This window comes from Chlorocebus sabaeus, chromosome 10 (genome assembly GCF_047675955.1).
Source record: "Chlorocebus sabaeus isolate Y175 chromosome 10, mChlSab1.0.hap1, whole genome shotgun sequence".
Lineage (NCBI taxonomy): Eukaryota > Metazoa > Chordata > Mammalia > Primates > Cercopithecidae > Chlorocebus > Chlorocebus sabaeus.
The window spans coordinates 96,902,148-96,925,255 of record NC_132913.1 but is presented as its reverse complement, the minus strand read 5'-3'; the positions used below and the strand labels follow the sequence as shown (position 1 = coordinate 96,925,255).

Below are 23,108 nucleotides of genomic sequence, written 5' to 3'. Positions count from 1 at the left end.
ATTCTGTTCCCAATATACTACCATTGCTCTTAAGAGATGTTTAATCAAAAATAATAAAACTCATGCATTTTGATCCTGTCATAAGACTGAATGCTTATGTCCCCTCCACCCCAAATTCATATGTTGAGATCCTAGTCCCCCAATGTGATATTTAGAGGTGGAGCCTTTGGAAGGTGATTAGTGCCCCTACAAAAGAGATCCTAGAAATATAAAAAGTGGACTGTGCCTTTATACATGAGATCACAGAGAGCGCTCTCACACCTTCTGCCTGCCATATGAAGGCGGAGGGAAAAACAGGAAGCAGGACCTCAGCAAAACCAATCTGCTGCTGCCTTGATCTTGAACTTCTCTGCTTCCAGAACTGTGAAAAATAAATTTCTGTTCTTTTATGTTAGAAAAGTCTGTACAGGTTGACACAGGTCTTTAATCTGATTTAATATGCACAGAGAGTCTGTAGATTTTTAGTCCTGGGTTGACAATCAGTCTAAACCTTTGCTAATGGTAGTAAAGTTCAAATAAGACAATTCCAGTGGTAAACGATCAATCTTTCCATTGGTTTCTTGCACCTAAGCCTTGCTACTAAAATGTGCTGAGAAATAAATATGCAGAAAAGCATGTTGTCAAATCAAAGTTTAAAGAAGGTAAACCAGGGACAAAAAAAAACCAAAAAAAAACAAACAAAAAAAACTTTGGTGCCAAAAGTCAGCCTGCCTCTTGAACAGATAGTAAACAAAACAACTTCAAACTGACAAAAGAGACTCCACTCGCCACAGGGAGCATCTACGGCAGTCTGTAATTAAAAAGCAAGTTAGGTTCTAGAAGTATGTTTGTGAGTTAATTGGATAGAAAACAGCATATGTTCTTCTACACGTTAGAAATGTTTCATTATTAGACTCCTATGCTAAGTCCAAAAACTAAATTAGCCTAAAACTAGTTATTTACTGAAAAGAACAGTATAAAATAAGACAAAGAAAATACTAGTAAACCACAGAAAATACAACTGAATATGAAATAGTTGATTTTTAATCCTAAGGGCAGGTATTTAAGAAAAGTAAACTTTGTCCTATAATAACGAAATGATAGGTTGATATGTCTGTGGAGATTTTTTTTAAGTATCTGAGGAAATTATAAAGGACATTTAAGATTAATGCCTTTAGTATATCTATCTTGATTTCAAACAACTGACATTATTTTACTTGGATAAAAATATTATTTTTTGGCAATAAAGCCAACAGACCCCTAACTGTCATGGTGGCCCAGGGCACCATTGTAAACTCTCAGGGGAATGGTGAAATGTTTTATTTTTCTTTTATTTTTTTTGAGACAGGGTCTTACTCTGTCACTTAGTTTGGAGTGCAGGGGTGTGATCATGGCTCACTACAGCCTCAACCTCCCAGGCTCAATCAGTCCTCCCACTTCAGCTTCCATAGTAGCTGGAATTGCAAGCATGAACCACTCTGCCTAAGTTTTGCATTTTTTGTACAGATGCAGTTTCACCATGTCCCCCAGGCTGGTCTCAAACTCCTGAACTCAAGCAATCCACCCACCTTGGCCTCTCAAAGTGCTGGGATTACAGGCAAAAGCCACTGTGCCTGGCCAAAATGTTTTCAATATATGAAAACAAAAACAAAAACAAAAAACCCACAGCAATATCCATTAGGCAGCATAAAAACTATTAACTTAAAGTGGTTTGCGGTTTCAATATTAGATCATGCTACATTCCTCTCAATGATGTTACAGCTTTGCAAAGTTGGGTTTTGATGATCTTTGTGATATAAAAGCAAATACTGCATGAAAATCAACATGAAGTAAGAATTACCAAAAACCTTTTTTCCATAAAAAATTAAAGGAAATAATAATAGTGTCCAGTGTGACTGCAAGGTTTGAGGGCTGGGCAGTATTCAACAGGCACAAATCCCATTAGTAAGTGATTGTGGGTTTGCTTTCAAAAACAAAAATAGATTTGCTTTCAATTTATGTGTATTGTTTTTTCAAAAGGCTACTAAGTTGTTAGGACTTAAACATATTATGTTATTTAAATGAAACTGTCAGGTACATCTTTTGGCCTAGAGGCACCTTGAAAATAAAATTACTGAGATACTAAGGGTGCCATAAACTGAGAATATTTGGAACATTCCTGTTAAGCATAGTTTCTTATTTGTTTATTTTTTGTTTTGCTCCACAAATTTAAAGAGAAAGCATGATAAATTTAAAATAAAAATACTAGGAGAGTAAAGGAAAAAAGAGAAAAATATGTCTCTAAAATATGAAGAAAAAATGCTAAGAGAGCAGGAAAGACAGTGATTCAACACACTCAGTGACTGGATGTGTGGCTGGGTTGCATGTGCACTATTGTGTGTGCAAGAGATGGCTAAAATAGAATGTACATAAGAACACTAGGCTATGAAAGAAAGTGGACACACTGCATATGTGTTCATTTTAATCATATTATCAATCATTATCCCCTAAGAAAAAAGGAGACAGTGGAAAGGGATTGTGATTTAGATCTAAATATTCACTAGGAAAAAAATGATAGCTTGCACAGCAATGCAAATGTACTTAATGCCACAAAACTAAACCATTTAAAATGGTTAAAATATTAAATTTTATGTTACATGTATTTTACTACAATATAAAATAAGTGATGCTGTTATCCTAGGATCTTTCGTGATGTCTCATACAAAAACCTGCTCTGTAATCGATAAATGCATACTGAGCAATGAATACCAGGATGATACTGCCACTTAACAACTCTTTAAAGAGAAAGTGGTTCACTAGTTGCCTGGAATCAGGGGAAGTCTAACCTGAACCTGCCCATTTGTTTACTTGCAAGTTTTAGGCCTCAATTTATCATTTGACTATAGCGACTTCTTGCTAATTGCTCTTTGACACAGATCAGCATCCTGATATCTTCAATATTCTTTTAAATAGACTGGATTTCATTTCTTCTACATGCACTCCCAAATACATACCTTCATAGCAAAAACAAAATGATATTGTGGATTTTTTTTTTTTTAAGTTGAGTTTTATGACACAGGAGCCTGACTTCTTTATGTGTTTGTTCCATAATGTGTTTGGAAAGACATTCCAACTTACTTGTCCCTCCTCCAGTGTTCCTCCTCCCCAATACTGGAAGCCCCATCTCCAAGAAAAATCTTCCTTAGTCTCTCTTTTTTTTTTTTTTTTTGTTTCGGAGACAAAGTCTTGCTCTGTCAACCAGGCTAGAGTGCAGTGGCACGATCTCAGCTCACTGCAATCTCCACCTCCTGGGTTCAAGTGATTCTCCTGCCTCAGTCTCCCGAGTAGCTGGGATTACAGGGGCGCGTCACCATGCCCAGCTAATATTTGCATTTTTTAGTAGAGATGGGGTTTCAATACAGCATGATTCAAAAACCAACTGTATTCAAAATATTAATACTCTTTCAGGTATGTGAACTTTGTATTTGAACCCAACGTTTTCAGCACACAAAATATCAATACATATTGTTAAATGAACAAAGGTGCTTACTGTTGTATTTTTTCCAATTCTATTTCAAATTTTAAAAAACAGTTGAAAATACCCTTTGTGGTGAGAATAAGAAAATAAAGTCCCATCCTTGCCTTATATAACTTCCACTGAAAGGACAGTCTCTTCAATAAACTGTGTTAGGTTAAACTGGGTACTACATGCAAAAGAATGAAAATGGACTTTTATCTTACATCATACACAAAAATCAACTCAAAAAGGAATGAAAACTTAAATGTAAGACCTGAAACCATAAAACTCCTAGAAGAAAACACAGGGAATAAGCTTATTGACATTGACTTTGCCATGATTTTTTGAATATGACACCAAGAGCTCAGGCATCACAAGCAGAAATAAACAGGTGGGGCTACATCAAACTGTCCACAAAAGGAAACAATAAACAAAATAAAAAGGTAACCTAGACAATGGGAGAAGATATTTGCAAACCATATATCTGATAAGGGGTTCACATCCAAAATATAGGGCTGGGTGTGGGGGCTCATGCCTGTAATCCCAGCAATTTGGGAGGCCAAGGAGGGTGGAGTGCTTGGGTCCAGGAGTTTGAGACCAGTCTGGGCAACATGGAAAAACCTCATCTTTACAAAGAATACAAAAAATTAGCTGGGCATTGTGATGTGCACCTGTTGTCCCAGCTACCCAGGAGGCTGAGGTGGCAGGTTCGATTGAGCCCAGGAAGAAGTCGAGGCTGCAGTGAGCTGTGACTGTGCACTGAACTCCCCCCTGGGCAACAGAGTGAGACCGTGTCTTTAAAAAAAAAAAAAAAAAAAGAAAAGAAAAAGAAAAAGAAAAAGAAAAAGAAAAAGAAAAAGAAAAAAAAATCCAAAATACATAAGGAACACACATGAAACAATATCTCAAAGCAAACAACTGAAAACAACAATTTTAAAATGAGCGAAGGACCCCAAATAGACATTTTTCCAAAGAAGACATGACAATGGCTAACAAGTTTATGAAAAGGTGTTTAATATCAGAAATCATCAGAGAAATGAAAATAAAAAACCACAATGAAATAGCTATCTCTCACCTGTTAGTATGGCTATCATTAAAAAAATTAAAAAGTAAGTGTTGGATGTGGGGAAAAGGAAAGGGAACATTGTATATTGTTGATGGAAATGTAAATTGGTACAAGCGCTATGGAAAGCAGTATGGAGGTTCTTCAAGAAATTAAAAAGGGAACTACAATTTGATCCAGCAATCCCACTACAGGGAAAATACACAAAGAAAATGAAGTTGGTACCTTGAAGACATATCTGCACTCCTGTGTTCATTGCAGCATTATTCGCAATAGCCAAAATATGGAAACAACCGGTGTCCATCAACAGATGAATGGATTAAAAAATTGTGAAATACTATACACAATGGAATATTATTAAGACTTTAAAAGGGAGATCCTGACATTCGCAAAAACAGGAAAACCCTGAAAGGCCTTATGGTAAGTGGAATAAGCCAGACACAGAAAAATACTGCATAATCTCACTTATGTGGAATCTTAAAAAGCTGAACTAATAGAAGCAGAGTAGCATGGTGGTTATCAGGAGGTGGGGAGGTTGGCAAAATGAGGACATGTTGGCCAAAAGATATAAGGTCACAGTTATACAGGATGACTAAACCTAGAGGTCTAATGCACAGCATGATGACTATAGTTAATAATATTGTAAGGTATACTGAAAATTTGCTAAAAGAATAGATTTCAGGTGTTCTTATTTTTTAAAACAATAACTGTGTGAGGAGACAGACATGTTAATTTGCTTCACTCTAGTAATCAATTCACTGTGTGTGTGTGTATATATATATCAAAACATCATGTTGTACACCTTAAATATATACAATTTTTATATAAAAAATTAGAAACACAGTTCTGAGAGAATAGAGGTATTCATTTTTGACCTGGTGGGCTCAAGCTGTCCTGTGGCTTCTGTTTGTTTGCTTGCTTTTCTTATCTTAAGAAGAACACTTTCATTTGCAGTGCCAGGAGCAGCTGCTTTGTAAATGACTCCCTGGAACTTTTTCTTTTTTTTTTCCCCAACCAAGCCAGTTATTGAGTAAATAGGCACAGAATTGTGAAGATTGATGTTGCCCCAAGGCTCAGTCCTCACTGTGAACATCTGCCATTTCAAACACACAGGTCAAGAGTTTTCGTGTAGTATTTTGCTAAACAATGCCCTAAGCAAAACACAAATAAAATTCTTTTCAATAGGATTTAGCATCTGCTTCCAGGTGGCTTAATGTATCAGCATACTAAAAGCACCAATTCTCCATCCTCTGTCTCTTTCTCCTCACCTACAAGGTAAGATAAATGTCAGCAAATAATCTTGAGTTGATTGGTAAAGCTCTTCTTCCCTCCTGCCACATCCCCACCCCAATGAGAAATGACTTCATGCCTCCATATTATTAATCATACTGTGATGGTCAGATAACATTATAAAGCCTATGTCAAACTAAAACAGTCCTGATTATACCTCACAAGGAGGACAAAATGAAAATAGCAGACAATTTTTAGCTATTGGATTATCAAAGTTAATTGTGAGCTGAAAATTCACAATTTTTATATTTCTTATGCTTCTGCCTTGTTAAAGTTACAGAAATTGTTGCTGCTTAAGTAACACAAAAGTTACTACTGGAGTTACACCTTACAGAAACAAATGTTGGCAATACTGCAGTTATAAGATATTTTAAAAATTCCATTAAAAATGGCAATGTTTTTTATTTGTTTGTAATTCTTGTAATTCTCATATTTTTAAGATATAGAGTAGGCTTTTTTTTGTTTTTTTGTTTTTTGTTTTTGAGACAGGGTCTCACTCTGTTGTCTCAGCTGGAGTGCATTGGCATGATCATGGCTCACTCCAGTCTCGACCTCCCCAGCCTCAGATGATCCTGCCACCTCAGCCTCCTGAGTTGCTGGGACTACAGGCATGCACCACCATGCCCAACTAATTTTTCTATTTTTTTTTTTGTAGAGAGAGAGTTTCCCTATATTGTACAGGCTGGTCTCAAACTCCCGGGCTCAAGTGATCCACCCTCTGAAATTGTTGAGATTACAGGCATAAGCCACCGTACCCAATTGGGTAGGGATTTTTGTTGTTGTTTGTTTGTTTGTTTGTTTGTTTTTTAGCATCATTGGGTATTTTAGGGATCCAGTGTTCTTTAATCTTAAAGAGTTCACTTAATTAGAATCAGGTGGGATAAAGGAGGTGGTGAAAAAGCCAAAAAACAAAAAGCCGTGATGGAAAAAAAAAATTCCTATTGTCACAAGGAAATACTAACAGAGCTTTTGGGAGATCAATGAAGGGGAGAAAAATCCTGTTATGAAGATAAAGATTCACAGAGGAAGTTGCATTTGAGTTAGTCCTTGAAGGAGGTAAGGAATTTTGATAGGTGGAGATGGAGTGGGAAGGAGACCAATTCAGACAATGGACAGGACACCACAGAAACAAACAGAAGAATCAAAGCCCAGCGGGTGTTTGGAAAAATACCTAGCCTGGAGTATGACACACAAGAAGAGCAGTAATTGGATGGAAAGCTAAGTTGGCTCTATATACTAAGTAATGACCCTGAATGACAATCTGAGGAGGCTATTGAATTAAATATATTTAATTTTGTAGGTGAAAGTGGACCACTGAAGGTTTTAAATTCAAGAATGGCATAATTAGGAAATTTAATCTGGTAATATTATATAGATGATTGGATCAGAGAGCGGAGTGCTTAAAGAAGTATTCATATAAGTGGATCCTTCAGAAGTCGAGGTGAATGGTAATGAAGAGACAATTCAGGTGGAGACAGTGTCCATACAAAGGAGAGTGTTAAAATTATTGCATGGATATGTGTATTAGTCTGCTGAGACTGTGATATAGTTCTGATGTTTGTCTCCACCCAAATCTCATGTTGAATTGTATTCCCTATTGCTGGAGGTGGTGCCTGGAGGGAGGTGACTGGATAATGGGGGCAAAGCTCTCTTGGCTTGGTGCTGTCTTCATGATAGTGAGTTCTCACAAGACCCAGTCACTTAAAAGTGTGTGCCACCTCCTCCCAGCATTCTCCCTTTTCTTTTCCTCCCCAACCCCTGTCTCTCTGGCTTGCTCCTGCTTTCCCTATGTGAAGTGCCTGTTCCTGCATTGCTCTCCACCATGAGTAAAAGCCCCCTGAGGCCTCCCCAGAAGCTGATGCCAGCACTGTGTTTCCTGTATGGATTGCAGAACCATAAGCCTATTGAATTTTTTTTTTAATAAATTACCCAATCTTGGGTATTTCTTTATAGCAATGTAAGAACAGCCTAATACTTTGAACTGAAGAGTAGGGTGTTGCTATAAAGATACCCAAATATATGGAAGCAGCTTTGGAACTGGGTAACAAGCTGAGGTTGGAAGAGTCTGGAGGGCTCAGAAGAAGATAGAAAAATGAGGGAAAGTTTGGAATTTTTTAGAGACTAGTTACATTATTGTGACCAAAATGCTGATGGTGATATGGACAGCAAAATCCAGGCTGATGAAGTCTGTGATGGAAATGAGGAACTTACTGGGAACTGGGGTAAAGGTCACACGTTTTATGTGTTAGCAAAGAGCTTGGCTGGATTGTGTCCATACCCTAGGGGTCTTTGGAAGTCTGAGCTTCATAGTGACTATACAACGTATCTAGCAGATGAAATTTCTGAGCAGCAATACATTCAATAGGTGGCCCGACTGTTTCTAATAACCTACACTCAGAAGCAGGAGCAAAGAAAAGATTAAGAGTTGGAATTTATATTTAAAAGGGAAGCACAGCATAAAAGTTTGGAAAATTTTCCACCTAACTATGTGGCAGAGAAAGAAAAAGCTTTTTTTTGAGAGAGGAATTCAAGCAGGCTGTGGAACAACCAATTGCTAGATAAATTTGCATAACAAAACCCCACCCAGTGCTGATAGCCAAGAAAACGGGAAAAAGGCCTTGAAGGCATTTCAGAGACCTTCATGGAAGCCCCGCCCATCATAGGCCCAGAGGCCTAGGAGGGAAGAATGAATATGTGGGCCAGGTCCAGGGCCCCACTGCCTGGCACAGCCTCAGGATACTGTACTGCATTGGAAGCTCTGGGTCCAGACTCTGCTCAAAGGACCCCAGACACTGTCATGCCGCTGCTCTGGAGAGCACAAACTGCTGTAAGTCTTGGCAGACTCCATGTGTTGTTAAGCCTGCAGGTGCACAAAGTCCAAGAGTGAATGAGGCTTGGCACCTTCCACCTAGTTTTCAAAGGATATATGGAAAAGCCTGGAAGCCTAGGCAGAAGCCTGCTATAGGGGCAGAGCCCCAACAGAGAACCTCTACTAGGGTAATGCTAAGGGGAAATGTGAAGTTGGAACCCTCACATCTGGTCTACACTGGGGCACTCCCTAGTAGAGCTGTGAGAAGGGAATCACCACCCTCCAGACCTCAGACCAGCAGCTTGTATCCTGCACGTGGAAAAGCTGCAGGCACTCAACAACCTGTGAGAGCAGCTGAGGGGTGTGGGGAGGATGCACCCTGCAAAGCTAAAAGGGCAGAGTTAACCAAGGACTTAGGAGCCCCCTCATTGTACCAGTGTGCTGTGGATGTCAGGCATGCAGTCAAAAGATATTATTTTGGAGCTTTAAAGTTCAATGACTGCCCGTGCTAGGTTTTGAACTTGCATGGGGCTTTTAGCCCCTTTCTTTTGGCCAATTTCTTCCTTTTGGAATATCAGTGTTTACCCAGTGCCTATACCCCCATTGTATATTGGGAGTAAATAACTCTTTTTGATTTTACAGGCTTGTAGATTGAAGGGATTTGCCTTATTTCAAATGAGGTTTTAGACTTTGGACTTTTGAATTAATGCTGGAATGAGTTAAGACATTGGGGGACCATTGGGAAGGCATGACTGTATTTTGCAATGTGAGGACATGAGATTTGGAAAGGGCCAGGTGCAGGATTATCTAGTTTTCATATTTGTCCCCACCCAATTCTCACGTTGAATTGTAATCCCCAGTGCTGGAGGTGGGGCCTAGTAGGAGGGGTTCAGATCATAGAGGTGATCCCTCATGGCTTGGTGCTGTTTTGTAATAGTGAGTTCTCATGAGATCTGGTCATTTAAGAGAGTGTGGCACCTCCCATTCTACTCTCTCTTTAGCTCTCGTTCTCTCCATTGCTTGTTCCTGCTTTGACTATGTGAAGTGTCCACTCCTGCTTTGCTTTCTGCCAGGAGAAAAAGCTCCCTGAGTCCTCCCCAGAAGCTGATGCCAGCACTATGTTTCCTGTATAGCCTGCAGAACTGTGAGCCAATTAAACCCCGTTTCTTTGTAAATTAACCAGTCCCATGTATTTATTTACAGCAGTGCAAGAGAATGGCCTAATATAGTCTAACATAATAAAATGCCCTAGCCTATGTGGATTACACAACAGAAATTAACTTTTTCACACAGTTCTGGAGGTTGGGAGGGTGAGATCAAGTGCCAACATGGTCAGGTTCTGGTGAGAGCTATCTTCCTGGCTTGTAGAAAGCCACATTCTCACTATGTCCTCACATGGTGGAGACAGACAGACATGAAGATGGGTAGGGAAATTTAAAGAACCCTCTTTTCCTCTTCTTATGAAGAGGAACCCTACTGGATTAGGGCCCCACTCTTATGACTTCGTTTAACCTTAATTATCTGCTACAGGCCCTATTTTTAAACAGTCACACTGGCACTTAGAACTTCAACATATGACTGGCGTGGGGCACAACTCAGTCCATAATAGTATTTACAGTCCATACAGAATTTAGGGATTAAAGCCAGGCATGGTGGCTCACACCTCTAATGCCAGTACTTTGGGAGACCAAGGCAGAGGACTGCTTGAGGTCAGGAGTTTGAGACCAGCATAAGCGACATAGAGAGACCACTACAAAAACAATTTTTTTTTTTTTTTTACATTAGCCAGACATGGTAGTACACACCTGTAGTCCCAGCTACTGGGGAGGCTGAAGCCAGAGGCATATGAGGTTACAGTGAGCTATGATTGCACCACTGAAATCCCACCCTTGGCAACAGAGTCCCTGTCTCACACACACAAAAAAAGAATTTAAGGATTGATTGGCCAGGAAAGGCACAGGATGAAGAAAGGAGCCAAGAGAATTTTGAGAGTGTAAGAAAAACAGACTCCCAGGACATTCTTAGAAACAGGAAAGCCTGAAGGGATATCAGGTTGCTGGGTAAAAGTAGAGGATAATGGGCTTTATTAGACATATTAAGTGTGAGTTTCTGGCAGGATAATAAAGGAAAGGCAACTGACCTATTCATGGAGGGTATGATTTTATGTGATATGCAAATGAATAAAAACTTAGTATTTAAACAAAACAATAAAGAAGTTAAATTTGTGGTGATGTAATTAGGCAAAATATATCAATATAGGGTTGTAGGGTCAGAGGTACATGTTCCAAAACATAGAATTAAGTTGTCTAGACAGCTCATATTATTGTATATTTAATCACACTTTGCCTTGACAGATACATATAACATTAATACAGTGCTGGCTATGTGTAAGCCCATATTGTTCTTAATGAATGCCATATCCTGCCTGCCCAGACTGTGGGTTGCTCTGGGTCAGTGACCCAGCAAATCTATGTTTGTATTCCAAGCACTTAGTGTGGTATACGGCACAAAGTCAGGAATCTATAAATGTGGAATGACTCACTCCCCGGAAAAAGAGGCTGAGTCATGAGCACTCCAACTAATTTCACCTCTAGACATTGTATTATTCATATAAAACAACATCGTAGGAAGCGAGGCACGAGGTATGGCTCTTAATGGAATGTTCTGTACTCTGACATGTTTGCTGTAGTTGCCATAACAATGGCTGGAAATGAAAGTTAAGGCTAAAGAAGGTCAGTTACATGCTGGGAAATTGGAACTACTTCACCCATTTGCTGTCACCACACTGAACATAAAATGACTAGGTGATGCAGCAACTAGAAATAAATGAGTATCAATTGAAAATGAAGAACTTTCCAATGTCTAAATCACAGAATTTGTTTTATGAAGGCTAGAATACCATTCTAATACAAAACAACAAGAATTATAGGAAATGAGCATTAAGTATTTAATATAACTCAACCATTCTACAAAGTTTGTCAGATGCATTATTGAGTTAATCTTCACAAAGACCAAACACAGCAAACACTATTTTTATTCCCCGGAGAAAACTAAGCTTATAAAGATTGAATATCCAATATCTCTGTTGGTTAGTTTTCCTTCTGACAGTCAAGTCCCTCTTCTGCAGGTCGGCTGAGTTTGCTGGAGGTCCGCGCCAGACCCTCTTTGCCTAGGTATCACCAGCGGAGGCTGCAGGACAGTAAAGATTGCTGACTGCTCCTTCCTCTGGAAGTTTTGTCCCAGAGAGACACCCACCAGATGCCAGCCAGAGCTCTCCTGTATGAGGTGTCTGTTGTCCACTGCTGGGAGGTATATCCCCTTTAGGAGGCACAGGGGTCAGGGACCCACCTGAGGAGGCAATCTGTTCCTTAGCAGAGCTTGAGCACTGTGCTGGGAGATTCGCTGCTCTCTTCAGAGCTGGCAGGCAGGAATGTTTAAGTCAGCTGAAGCTGTACCCACATCCACCCCTTCCCCCAGGTGCTCTGTCACAGGGAGATGGGAGTTTTATCTATAAGCCCCTGACTGGGGCTGCTGCCTTTCTTTCAGTGATGCCCTGCCCAGAGAGGAGGAATCTAGAAAGGCAGTCTGGCTACAGCAGCTTTGCAATGCTGTGGTGGGCTCCACCCAGTCCAAATTTCTGGGCAGCTTTGTTTACTAATGTCTTTTATTAAGACAAAGAAATAATAAAAATCACAGATAAAGTGGAATATATACATATATATGGATATATGGCCAGCATATATTATTTTTTCATCTTTTGTTTTTAAGTTTAGAGCACTGATAGATTTTCCTACCTATATAATTCTCTAAGGAGTTCTGGCATGTTCAAATTCAGGCAGAAACAATAGGGGAAAACGTGCTTTGAAGAAACTTTAAAACCAATGATAAATTTTTGAAATGAAAATATCTCAATCTCTTATAGTTCTTTCTCTAAGTGTTTTCAGTGGGGCAAAAACTTTGGAAGATGGCAGTATTTATTTATTTGCTTTTTAAAGTGAAAGCAAGTCTTTTAAGAAAGTAAAGGAATAAAGAATGGCTCCTCAATAGGCAGAGCAGCCCTGAGGGCTGTTGGTTTTCCATTTTTATGGTTATTTCTCAATTATATCCTAACAAGGGGTAAATTATTCATGCCTCCCCTTTTTAGACCCTATAGGGTAACTTCATGACATTGCCATGGGATTTGTAAACTGTCATGGCACTGGTAGGACTATAGCAGTGATCATGACCAAAGGTCACTCTCATCACCATCTTGGTTTTGGTGGGATTTAGCTGGCTTTTTTTTTTTTTTTTTTTTTTTAATTATACTTTAAGTTTTGGGATACCTGGGCAGAACATGCAGGTTTGTTACACAGGTATACATGGGCCATGGTGGTTTGCTGCACCCATCAAACCGTCATCCACATTAGGTATTTCTCCTAATGGCATCCCTCTCCTTGCCTACCACCTCCCTGACAGGGCACAGTATGTGATTTTCCCTGCCCTGTGCCCATGTTCTCATTGTTCAGCTCTCACTTATGAGTGAGAATATGTGGTGTTTGGTTTTCTGTTCCTGTGTTAAGTTTGCTGAGAATGATGGTTTCCAGCTTTATCCATGACCCTGCAAAGGACATGAACTCATTATTTTTATTACTGCATAGTATTCCATGGTGTATATATGCCAAATTTTCTTTATCCAGTCTAACATTGATGGGCATTTGGGTTGGTTCCAAGTCTTTGTTATTGTGAAGAGTGCTGCAATAAACATACATGTGCATGTGTCTTCAAAGAAGAATGATTTATAATCCTTTGGGTATATACTCAGTAATAGGATTGCTGGGTCAAATGGTATTTCTGGTTCTAGATCACTAAGGAATCACCACACTGTCTTCCACAATGGTTGAACTAATTTACACTCCCACCAACAGTGTAAAGCATTCCTATTTCTCTACATCCTCTCCAGCATCTGTTGTTTCCTGACTTTTTAATGATCGCCATTCTAACTGGTGTGAGTTGGTATCTCATTGTGGTTTTGATTTGCTTTTCTCTAACGACCAGTGATGATGAGCTTTTCTTCATATGTTTGTTGGCGACATAAATGTCTTACTTTGAGAAGTGTCTGTTCATATCCTTTGCCCACTTTTTGGTGGGGTTATTTTTTTCTTGTGAATTTGTTTAAGTTCCTTGTACATTCTGGACATTAGCCTTTTGTCAGATGGACAGATTGAAAAAATTTTCTCCCATTCTGTAGGTTGCCTGTTCACTCTGATGATAGTTTCTTTTGCTGTGCAGAAGCTCTTTAGTTTCATTAGATGCCATTTGTCAATTTTGGCTTTTGTTGTCATTGCTTTTGTTGTTTTAGTCATGAAGCCTTTGCCCATGCCTATGTCCTGAATGGTATTGCCTAGGTTTTCTTCTAGGATTTTTATGGTTTTAGGTCTTATGTTTAAATCTTCAATCCATCTTGCATTAATTTTTGCATACAGTGTAAGGAAGGGGTCCAGTTTTCTGCACATGGCTCGCCAGTTTTCCTAACACCATTTATTAAATGGGGAATCCTTTCCCCATTTCTTGTTTTTGTCAGGTTTGTCAAAGATCAGGTGGTTGTAGATGTGTGGTATTATTTCTGAGGCCTCTATTCTGTTCCATTGGTCTGTGTATCTGTTTTGATACCAGTACCATGACATTTTGGTTAATGTAGCCCTGTAGTATAGTTTGAAGTCAGGTAGCATGATGCCTCCAGCTTTGTTCTTTTTGCTTAGGATTGTCTTGGCTATACGGGATATTTTTTGGTTCCATATGAAACTTAAAATAGTTTTTTCTAATTCTGTGAAGAAAGTCAATGGTAGCTTGATGGGAATAGCATTGAATCTATACATTTCTTTGGGCAGTATGGCCATTTTCATGATATTGATTCTACCTATCCATCAGCATGGAATGTTTTTCCATTTGTGTGTGTCCTCTCCTATTTCCTTGAGCAGTGGTTTGTAGTTCTCCTTGAAGAGGTTCTTCATATCCCTTGTAAGTTGTATTCCTAGGTATTTTTTTCTCTTTATAGCAATTGTGAATGGGAGTTTGCTCAAAATGTGGCTCTCTGTCTGTCTATTATTGGTGTATAGGAATGCCTGTGATTTTTGCACATTAATTTTGTATCCTGAGACTTTCCTGAAGTTGCTTATCAGCTTAAGGATATTTTGGGTCTGATGACGGGGTTTTCTAAATACAGAATTATGTCATCTGCAAACAGAGGTAATTTGACTTCCTCTATTCTTATGTGAATACCCTTTATTTCTTTCTCTTGCCTGATTGCTGTGGCCAGAACTTCTACTACTATGTTAAACAGGAGTGGTGAGAGAGGGCATCCTTTACTTGTGCCAGTTTTCAAATGGAATACTTCCAGCTTTCGCCCATTCAGTGTGATACTGGTTGTGGGTTTGCCATAAATAGCTCTTATTATTTTGAGATATGTTCCATCAGTACCTAGTTTATTGAGTGTTTTTAGCACAAAGGGGTTTTGAATTTTATCAAAGACCTTTTCTGCATCCATTGAGACAATCATGTGTTTTTTGTCATTGGTTTTGTTTATGTGATGGATTATGTTTATTGATGTGCACATGTTGAACCAGCCTTGCATTCCAGGGATGAAGCCGATTTGATCATGGTTGATAAGTTTTTGATGTGCTGCTGGATTCCGTTTGCCAGTATTTTATTGAGGATTTTTGCATCGATGTTCATCAGGGATATTGGGCTGAAATTTTCTTTTTTAGTTGTGTCTCTGCCAGGTTTTGGTATCAGGATGATGCTGGCCTCATAAAATGAGTTAGTGAGGAGTCCCTCTTTTTCTATTGTTTGGAATAGTTTTAGAAGGAATAGTACCAGCTCCTCTTTGTACCTCTGGTAGAAGTCGGCTGTGAATCCATCTGATCCTGGGCTTTTTTTGGTTGGTAGGCTATTAATTACTGCCTCAATTTCAGAACTTGTTATTGATCTATTCAGGGATTCAACTTCTTCCTGGTTTAGTCTTGTGAGGGTGTATGTGTCCAGGAATGTATCCATTTCTTCTAGATTGTCTAGTTTATTTGTGTAGAGGTGTTTTATAGTATTCTCTGATGGTAGTTTGTATTTCTGTGGGATTGGGGGTGATCTCCCCTTTATCAATTTTTATTGTGTCTATTAGATTCTTCTCTCTTCTTTATTAGTCTGGCTAGTGGTCTATGTATTTTGTTAATCTTTTCAAAACACCAGCTCCTGGATTCATTGATTTTTTGAAGGGTGTTTCATGTCTCTATCACCTTCAGTTCTGCTCTGATCTTAGTTATTTATCTTCTGCTAGGTTTTGAATTTGTTTGTCCTTGCTTCTCCAGTTCTTTTAATTGTGATGTTAAGGTGTCAATTTTAGATCTTTCCCACTTTGTCCTGTGGGCATTTAGTGCTATAAATTTCCCTCTAAACACTGCTTTAGCTGTGTCTCAGAGATTCTGGTACCTTGTGTCTTTGTTCTCATTAGTTTCAAAGAACTTATTGATTTCTGCCTTAATTTTGTTACTTATCCAGCAGTCATTTAGGAGCAGATTGTTCAGTTTCCATGTAGTTGGGCAGTTTTGTGTGATTTTCTTAATCCTGAGTTCTAATCTGTGCTGGGAGATCTGCTGCTTTCTTCAGAGCTGGCAGGCAGGAGTGTTTAAGTCTGTTGAAGCTGTAGCCACATCCACCCCTTTCCCCAGGTGCTCTGTTGCAGGGAGAAGGGAGTTTTATCTATAAGCCCCTGACTGGGGCTGGTGCCTTTCTTTCAGAGATGCCCTAGCCAGAAAGGAGGAATCTAGAGAGGCAGTCTGGCTACAGCGGCTTTGCGGTAGCTTTGCCGGGCAGCTTTGTTTACACTGTGAGGGGAAAGCCACCTATTCAAACCTCAGTTATGGCAGACGCCCCTCCCTGCCCCAAGCTCGAGAGCCCCAGGTCGACTTCAGACTGCTGTGCTGGCAGCAAGAATTTCAAGCCAGTGGATCTTAGCTTGCTGGGTTCTGTGGGGGTGGGATCCACTGAGCTAGACCACTTGGCTCCCTGGCTTCGGCCCTCTTTCCAGGGGAGTGAATGGTTCTGTCTCACTGGCCTTCCAGGTGCCACTAGGGTATGAAGAAAAAACTCCTGCAGCTAGTCTGGTGTCTGCCCAAACAGCCATCCAGTTTCGTGCTTGAAACCCAGGCCTTTGTGGTGTAGGCACCTGAGGGAACCTCCTGGTCTACAGGTTGCAAAGACCATGGGAAAAGCGTTGTATGTGGGCCAGATAGCTCTGTCTCTCATGGTACAGTCCCTCAGGGCTTCCCTTGGCTAGAGGAAGGAGTTCCCCGACCCTTTGTGCTTCCCGGGTGAGGTGACACCCTACTCTGCTTCCACTCACACTCCATGGGCTGCACCCACCATCTAACCAGTCCCATTGAGATGAACCAGGTACCTCACTTGGAAATGCAGAAATCACATACCTTCTGCATTGGTCTCTCTCAGAGCTGCACACCAGAGCTGTTCCTATTCTGCCATCTTGCCCAGGACTCCAGCAATATTTATTTTTTAAATAAACTTGTTGCCATTGCCTCAAAAATGTACGGCAAAAAATTTTTACATATTCCCAACCAAGGTTCTTTTGTTTTTCCTTATTTTTACTTTTTATTTTATCAATGTTAGGTATATAAATAGTTTAAGAGGCTACCCTATTCAAGGGTTATAAAAATAGCAATAAGATGTATGAGTTATTTGAAAGTTAAAATGTATCTGAATAACACTGTATTTATGTGGATAATGAAGTAACAGAGATCAGTGATGAATCTGCAAAAGCCCCTAAGTTTATTTTTATCCATTTATTCAAATCATTCATCTTCAAAGTCTGCGTTTTTCCTTGAAATGCTTTTATGGTTAACTGAATGCATTATTAATTATTTGTTGAAAAGCTTTCATGAAACATCTTCTTATTAATACTCAGATTTACAACTGAGCTTTGTAAACATGTAGGATATACCTGAGGCACATGTCAGGCAAGCAGCTGTGTCTACCATTGGGGTGCTTTTAAGATTAATACCACAACCTAGATTTTCTCCAATTTGGAAAGTACGCATCCTCCTATCCCTACCAAAGCATCATTTTGTCATCCGAGTGAAAACTGAATTTCAAAGGAATGTACAGCTATAGGCAATCCTTGACAATAAAGTAAATCTGTTCCCCAAAGCTCTAATTTCCTGAAAACTTTGGCAATGCACTACTAATAAGCGAATACAGAGCATTCCACAGATTTCTGGACCCACATCTCTGAGTCACCGGCTTTCTCTTGGGTGAGTCCAAGTGTATTTAACTCCTTCTGTGTTGCTGTTATAACTAAAGTCCTGCATAGTTTAATGAATAAAATTAAATATTTACATTTAATTTTATTTATTAAATAAATTTAATAAAATAAAATAAATAAAATTGCAAATCCCCAAAAGAGGTATATGAGAATTTACTTCAGACCTATTTATTATAAAGAATATTTTCATCCATTTTAATATTATTATTGCATTTCATGTTACATACAAGGGACCAAAAACAGTCAGAATTCTGATGGAATCTATACACTAAGGAAATCCCATGTCTGGAATAAATGTAGCTGCAGCAAAAGTTAGGGTTTCCCATAAGTTTGAAAATATTAATCTATGACACAGATCTGCTCTTAATCCCTCTTACATATTAAGTACTTCACCAGATTCCATTATCTTTCAACTGTACTAATCAAGAGTTAATGCTTTAATTTTCCCCCAAAGTAGCACTGGAGCAGAAAGTATTATATTGGAATGAAAATGGCTTAAATCAACTTACATTTTCCCCTATAATTCACATATAAACAATCTTATATTTGTAATTTTTCAATAACATATTAAGTAATATTTTGCTTAAATAACAAGCAAAACATTATAAATGATGGTTAAATTTCTAATCTGGCCAATTTCATTTTTAGTATAATTGAAGTGGTGCTGAACACCTAAATAGAATGTTTACAGCCTGACTGTGAACCGAGACATACCTGCATCTTTATTCTACTGTAAGAAAGTTTTCCCTTGGCCGGGCGTGGTGGCTCATGCCTGTAATCCCAGCACTTTGGGAGGCTGAGGCGGGCAGATCACGAGGTCAGGAGATCAAGACCATCCTGGTCAATATGGAGAAACCCTGTCTCTACTAAAATACAAAAAATTAGCTGGGCACGGTGGCACACTCCTGTAGTCCCAGCTACTCAGGAGGCTGAGGCAGGGGAATCGCTTGAACCTGGGAGGCAGAGGTTGCAGTGAGCTGAAATCACGCCACTGCACTCCAGCCTGGCAACAGAGCAAGACTCCATCTCAAAAATAAAAAATAAAATAAAAACAAATTTCCCAAGCAAATAGAATATACGAGGGAGTTAGTTATTCATTCTTTTAACTAATGTTTTTTGAAGACGTGCTTCAGGGCAAGGCAGACCCTTTTCTAGGAACTGAGATATAATGGTGGTGAAGAAGTTGTCAACAAGGTTCCTGCACTTTTGAAGCTTACATTCCTAAAGTGGAACACAAATACTTAAGAGAATGATGACTCCTATCAAGAAGATAAAGCAGGGTATGAAGTTAGAGAATGAATGGTAGTTGGGAGTTTTCTCCATCCCAATTTAAGCAACAAGAAAGAAGCAGAAGTTGAAAAGACATTTATCATAGCAAGAAAGCTAGGTCCTAACCTTCTGCCCTTTCAGAAGGGAACATTTTGAATGAACAGATCCCTGATCTACAACTGTCCAGAAACAGATTAATCATAGGAGTGTTACGTTAGAAAGTGCAAATGACAAATTCATGTGAATTTTGAATGTGCACAAAAATATTTGGAGACTAGTGTGGGGTTACAGCAGCAGTGTTGGTGCCAATACTAAAACTAACAGCTTATATCTGTTCGTCTTCTAGTTCTTCCACATATAAAGTCTTGCTTAGTTCTGCAAGCAAACATATATCTCTGTTGGTCTAGATTTATCCGGTTCTGATTCATCAGTGTGAACACCTGCTTCCGAATGACAGGTAATCTTTGGTAATGGGCTATCCTCAATTGTTTGCTTGACAAAGTGTCAAATGTCATGCAGAACAAAACAATTCAGAAATAAAGGAAAAGAAATGACCTAAATTTTGAAATCCTCATTCAATAAAATGTTTTCAATAATAACATGTATTTTATTTCCAAACTTCTGACACAATAAAAAAAAAGAAAAGTTATAGGAGGTGGGATTTATAATCCACCCCTAATGAATTGATTAACTCTTCTTGTTTGAGCCAAGCACAAAATTATTTAAAATACAGTACTGATTGAATTCCTGTTGGTACATAAATCCTCACTTAACAGAGAGGGAAATAAGCTTTGACAGCAGTCAGGTACCACCAAAACACTGCCCAATGTGACTCACACGAGGACAGTCAGAATCAGTCTGTACAGCAGGTCAGCCCGTCACTTCCAGGAGGACTCAGCACTTGATGAATCTAGTGCCACAGCAAGGAAACTATAGACATGCTCCAGCAGTTACAGAAAGTTAACAGGCCTCTCCTTGTCTGTAATGAGCAGCCCATTTACTAACTTCTGTTGTGTGTCTGCCACAGTTGCAGACATGGTACACAACTGCCATCACGTTTCCATCGGCCCGATTTCAGTGTGCCTTTGGGATCAGGGATAACACATTTAAGTTCTTTAAGAAGATTTCTTTTTTCACTATTGCTAACAGTTGCCAATGGACATTTAAATAATTGAGGAGGCCTTATTTTCTAGTGAATCTCAAATCAAGAAGGCCAGGTTATTTAAAAGGCAGAATAAAAGCACAAAATAAGTATTTGCTGAGTTGTAGTAATTTGCCCCCAAGCAAAATCATTGAGAAAGAGGTGTTTTTTTTTTTTATTTGTTTGTTTGTTTGTTTGTTTTGAGACTCCTCTTTCTCTGTTGTCCAGGCTAGAGTGCAATGTTGAAGTCTCGGCTCACTGCAACCTCCACCTCCCGGGTTCAAGCGATTCTCCTGCCTCAGCCTCCCGAGTAACTGGGAATACAGGTGCCCGCAACGGTGCCAGGCTAATGTTTGTATTTTTAGTAGAGATGAGGTTTCATCATCTTGGCCAGGCTGGTCTCGAACTCCTGACCTGGTGATTGACCCACCTCAGCCTCCCAAAGTGCTGGGATTACAGGCGTGAGCCACTGCGCCTGGCCATCAAATACATTTTCTTTGACTTCCTGGTAGTGAAATATAAACCACCGAACACCTATCACTAAACATTCAGTGCTGTAAAAAGTCAGTCTGTGCCTTTCTGCTGCACTCAGGGGGAAGTCAATTTCCTAAGTCAACACAAATAGCCCTCACAAAAGTTAAAAATCTTTTTTTTCAAATGCAAATGCATTTTCTTTATATTGTTCTTAGAAGAAATAGAGAAGGTAAAGATTTTTACCTCTGTTTAAAAAAGGAATCAAGCTTAAGGAAATTTAGGAATGTTCTAGGGTTGTCTAACATATCAGAAGTTCAATGAGATCCAGCTCCCAGCTACCTGCAGGGATGATAACCTGGGTAAAGCTAAGGGAACGGGCAGAAAATGGATTCAAATCAATCCTCTGGAAGGGCTCTGAAGCCTCTAAGAAAATTTCTTCCAGCTGTCACCCACCTTTCCTGGCTCCATGTGTTCCATTTTATCTTCCCCATGATGAAAGGATGGATAAAAGTAAATGGTGTGTGCTCTCTTAAGGCAAAAGATGCTCATGTGACTTGAAAATTTTTCCAAAGACTACCACAAACTCTGGCATTGTCATAAGCAAAACTGAACAGTAAATTATTACACTTTTGCCTCCAATTTCAAAAATCGTTTTTTTGGTAGATAAACGAGACCCATAATAGGTAGACTGTACCGACAAAATACAATAAGGAATTTTAAAAACAGCTTTAAAAAATTAAATTATAAATTTTTTAAGAGATGGAGTCTCGCTTCATCAGCCAGGCTGGTGTGTGGTGGCACAATCATAGCTTAGTGCAGCCTCAAACTCGTAGGCTCAAGGGATCCTCCAGCCTCAGCTTCTTGACTAGCTGGGTCTACAGGCACAGGCCACCATCCCTGGCTAATTTGTTTTATTTTTCTAGAGACAAGGTCTTACTGTGTTGCCCAGGCTAAACACCTTTTTTTAAACAAAGGAGTAACTGTAACATTGAATCTAGGTATCAGGACCAGTAATAAAATAAACATTAAAACAAGGTATACTTTATAATGCTCACATTCTTCTCTTTGATCAACATGTATTACAGCCAATAGTAAAAGTATAAGCAAACATAATTTGTTCTCTGTGGTGGCTGCACAAAATTCACATTAAGAAAATATTTTTAAAAGGAGAATTTCAGATCATGTTTACAGTCATTACCGCTGTATGAATAATCTAGACTTAGCAAAGCCCTGAGGACAATTTCAGAACTTTAGTTCTAAACTCAGCGCTTTGTTAACATAAAATGTCATGTTCTAAAAAAGATACTAAAATCTACATCTCCCTAATCAATAGGACAGCTGTAGGAATGACAAGATAAAATGCAGTATGTTTAAGGCAGTAATATTTCATAAAACAGGCAATGATTCTGTAAAATGCAGATAGTTCATTTAAACAGACCACTATCATGTAGTATATTAGTATTCAGCTTTATTTACTACAAATATTGTTTAATCTTATAGAAACAGGCAAAAATTCAAGGTAGCTGGTAGAATGGAAAGAGCCCAGGCCATGTGTTTGAATCCTAAGACTTTTTTTCTATCAGTTAGTGATTAAATATGTCTGAGTCTCAGTTTTTTCATCATTAGAATGGGGGTAATAATTTCTCAGAGTTCTTTGAGATAATGAGATAATGTGTGTTAAGAGTGCATCAGAAAGTTTGGTATAAAATGGGGGCTTAAATCTTCATTCAATAATATGTTTGCAAAAATCTGTTCACTTCCTACGACCAACAATATATCAACCTGAACACATATTGCCACATGTGTCAAAGGGGAAAGGACTGACATAGTTTTTAGAGAGGCTGACTCTGAGAGGTTAAAATGTATTAACACTGAAGTCAATGCTGCTGACATTGGATTTCTGATGGTGACATTATTTCACTTAATTTTAACCTTAATTCTCACAATAACTATGAATTTTTTTAAAAAAAATCAGCACAATTAACTCACAGTCACTTATGCAAACATTTTTTCATGTCGATATTGTGCAATGTTGGATATCTATACTGTATGAGATAGAAAGCAAGCATAGCACTCTGCCTTCAGAGAGTTACCATTTAGTAAAAGAGCTAAGACACATGATCACTCTCTACAACAGAACCACAAATATTACTTTTTAAGTATGAATAGTGAAGTGTCAACACTGATTCTACTGCTGTCTTTGAGATTTTGGTCAAATCACCCCAGCTTTTCCTAGTGTATCTTCTTTTCTAAGATGTTCTACTTAAAAAAAAGAAGTTC

General features: G+C 38.9%; 1 protein-coding gene across 40 annotated transcripts in view; it reads right to left on the bottom strand.

The window, feature by feature from the left end:
* The window catches only part of MAP2 (microtubule associated protein 2), a 308,224-nt gene that overhangs the window by 226,580 nt on the left and 58,536 nt on the right, over nt 1–23,108 (bottom strand). The gene's annotated exons all lie outside the window — the stretch shown is intronic.